The sequence below is a fragment of the Cariama cristata genome, unplaced genomic scaffold (assembly GCF_000690535.1).
Source record: "Cariama cristata isolate BGI_N322 unplaced genomic scaffold, ASM69053v1 scaffold16751, whole genome shotgun sequence".
Lineage (NCBI taxonomy): Eukaryota > Metazoa > Chordata > Aves > Cariamiformes > Cariamidae > Cariama > Cariama cristata.
In genome coordinates this window covers 15,651-19,491 of record NW_009597680.1, presented here as the reverse complement: position 1 = coordinate 19,491, position 3,841 = coordinate 15,651, and positions in this window count along the sequence as shown.

Here is a 3,841-nt window from a genome sequence, read left to right as displayed (position 1 = left end):
GCTTCCACAGCACCCTGGGCACAGGGACCGGTGTCCGGCTGCCGTCCATCCACCCTGGCGAAGCCGTGCCCCCGGAACCTCGCCGTCCCTCGGCTTTCACTACATCCACTTCGAGCTGACCCGGGCTCAGCCAAACGAGAGGAGCTTTGCCTCTCCTCGGCGGGCTCCGGACAGCATCCTGACAATTCAGTCGGGTCCTGCTTCGCTGCGCTAAAGCAGAATAAAAAGCACCCTGTGACTCAATAAGGTTTTCCTAAGGCAAGGCTCTGACAACAATGGGAAAGCCTGAAACAGGCTAATGAACTGATCTAGCGGTTTAGGTTGGAAAGGACCTTTAAGATCACTGAGCCCAACCGCAAGCCTAGTGCTGCCAAGCCCTCCACCAAACCACGTCCCTGAGCACCACACCTACACGGCTTTCAAATCCCCCCGGGACGGTGACTCCACCGCTTCCCTGGGCAGCCTGGGCCAGTGCTCCACAACCCTTCGGGTGAAGAAATTCTTCCTAATACCCAATCTAAATACCTTAGCTTGCACTCAGCAGACATGAAAAGAAATCTGTTTGTGGGTCTTTGCTGTTAAGCGCTGATCCTGACCTCGCTGACGGACCGCCGGCTTTCACCGCCAGGATCACGGGGGGCAAGGAGGGAGAGTAGGTCTGCGCCTGCAGGTTTCGAGGGCCGACTGATGGGGTCGGCCCCTTCCCGCGGGATTTACACACCCCCGGCCCCCAAACTGAAGTGTCGTGGTTAAACCCCCGCTTCCTCAGCCTAACACTAACGCACAACGAACTCCGAGCAGCTCAGCCGACTAACGAATCGTAAAAGATTTTCTACTTCACGTACCCACCTGTAAAGCTGAACAGAGCTGTGCTACAGTGCAGTCATTCAGTATTTTCAATATATGCATCCAGAAATTAAATTTTCTTGTTTTCCTATTGTGCTTTTATGCATGTAAGCATGGAGGCACCATCTGTTATTGATATATAGGACCCCATCAACATGCAGATTGATTCTCCTGGCTTACATAGGATAATCATTTAGATTTGTTTGTATTAAACAGGAACAAGTTGATTTAATCCCCATACTAACGCAGTGAAAACCCTTCAGGCTTCTGCAGATAAGGAAGGATGTTTTAGACCAAATCCCCTCTGATGTTTGCAGCTCAGACACAGGGAAGTCCAAGTCTGGGCTCAACTGCTTTGCTAAACCACAGCTTTATTTTTGGTCTGTGGAAGGCAAGCGGATGCCGCCTGTTCACGGGCTTCACTTAACAGCGGCACATGTTGTGCCCAGAGGCAAAGCTGATCCCGATGATCTCTGTCCAGGTTTGATGAGACCGCATGGCTTAAGGGCAGCAGCACCCGCTGAGACCTTCCCATCAGGGCACCGGTCCCTCCGTCGCCCCGGCACACAGCCTGGGCACGCGTCGGCATGGCACAGCCGTGCCACCATGGCAGTGCATCCCGGCCCCATCCCAACCGCAGCCCGGCGTTTTGGCCAGAGCCAGCAAACCCCTCGGCACCCCGGAGCGCTCGCCATCCGCGGCCCCCAAACGCTCCCCCCCTCCAGCTGCCCTTTTCCTGCCCACGGGCACCCCCGCACCTCCGAGGGGGCTGCAGCGCGGTGCGAAGCAGCTATCGTGTGCTCCTCTCGGGCAGCACCACCAGTGGAAATACCACACAAAATACCTGTAAACTTTACTGCGGAAAACATGCCGTTTTATGCCTTTGCTACCAGGCAGAGATTAAAGAGGGAGCTTATATTTGCAGACAATCTGTTCACCTGGAAAGGGCTGCTTTGCTCAGGCGCAGTCAAACCCCTCCATATGGGACGGCAAACGGCTGACGGTTTGTGCCAGTGCCCCCGTGCAGGCACACGCGCGATGCTCCACGGGTCGGAAACGGGAGCCTGGTTCCCGACAACTGAACCGGAGCAAAGCAGAGCTACCTGCACCACGGAAACAGCAGCTCCAACATCAGCCTTCAGGAAAAAATCCGAGTTGACAGCCGAGGAGGGAAATGCTCCATTTGATCTGCTAATTGATGCTGACTGTCGAGTCAAGGAGCTGTGTTCTGCTTAACTCTCCATTTTGCTTCCCAGCCAACGCTCTCTGATTAACGCTTGTTTCTTGGCTCAGGCCAATACAAGGCTTTCCGGATCAAACGCTTTTCATCTCTGAGCTGTGCAACAGCAAGCGACGACTGGCACTGGTCGCTGGCGTGAAACCGCGTGGGAACCGCAGCACTGTTTTGGAGAGCATGGCAGTGAAATACCAAACCCTTCACATTTAAGAGCAGAGGCTTTCCCAATTGCTTGTTCTCTGGACCGATGATACAAGGCTGGGTTCGTGCCCTCCTGGAAGCCCCACCACGTACCAGCCCAAACAGCATGGCCTCAATGCCCCTGCAGTTAATTGAGACATATTTCACTGTATTCCAGGGGAAAACATAAATCCTTTGTTTCCAGCGTACTGACAGTTCTTAAACACTGCACATATTTTTAATTAAACTTTCTGGGGTAGCAGTTCGGTGGTAGCAAAGAATGTCAGGAGTTTTTGTGCACTTCCCTGAAACAACAGCTGTACAAAGGGAACCACCGCTTTGCTGCAAAAAACCACAGGGATTTACAGAGAACCAAGCCCTCCACGCACGGCTAAATATCCTCCCATGCAGCCTCACGTTTGCAAAAGTGAGAAAAGCCATTACAGCTACACCCAACAGACGTTTCAGTCATGGTCTCTTCTCGTCTATTCACAGCATTCGCATTTTGACTGATGCAATAGCAAACAAAGCCGACAGCCAGACTCGTCCCTGTTCCAGCCTCCGCTCCCTCGCACGCGCCGTTCCCCGGGGCATCGTGGGGATAACGACGTTTGGCATCACCAAGCACCCTCCCTCCCTCCTGCCCGGCCAGGAACACAGTGCACTTTCTCCTTACGTCCCAACCAACAACAGCAAGAGGAATGGGAGATGGTGAGAAAGTTTGTGGAAATGCACCCTTCGATCACCAGTGTGGTTTCTGAATTAAGGACTCGATTTTACTACATTCTGCTGAAGGTGAGTGCCCAGACAGCATCCCCTCCCTGCGCCCCGTTCCAGGCGGGGAACACCGGCAGCAGCTTTTCCCCACGGGACAAGCCAGTTCTGCTCTGTAACACCAGCTCTAAATCCTGGCAACGCTGGAAAGAGGCTTTGAGATGCCGCAGCGGGAACGTTAAGAGCAAGATGTGTCATTTGTAGATAGAAACACTATTTTGAGATATAGAACATTCAGATATTCTAAATATTAACTATTAAAAGCAAACATTTTTTAAATTCCTACACAAACACATATTTATAGCGCTGTTTGACACTGGCTGGCTGAGATGAGGCTCAGTCCCAAGCAATAACCATACGCATAACAACATCAGGACCTAGCCAGCCTTTATTCATCACAACCCAAATTAATTCAGATTGCATTTAAGTCTTGCCTAGGCCCAGTCCATAGAGAGCTCAGGACAGCGGGCAACGCAGAGCTGCACTGCAAATCAAGAGCTATGATAATGAAAACACTGCCCTGACCCAAGAGGGATGCACACCAGCGCTGACCTTCGGGTGCCCCTAAAGGGAGACTCCTCACGGCTAAATGGAAACATCCTCTGCAGGATGAAGGCTTTCTATCGGATCTTAGGAAAACTGTTCCGAAATCACACTCATTTTCCCTGAGCACCATTTCTCTTTTCAGGCAAAGATGCATAAAGCCCCCCTGTTGTCACCTAACGGGGAACAGGGTCTCTGGGCAGACGCCCTCAACTCCCAGGTCCCAGCCAACACTCCAGTTTTCTCCCGACCTCCACCTTG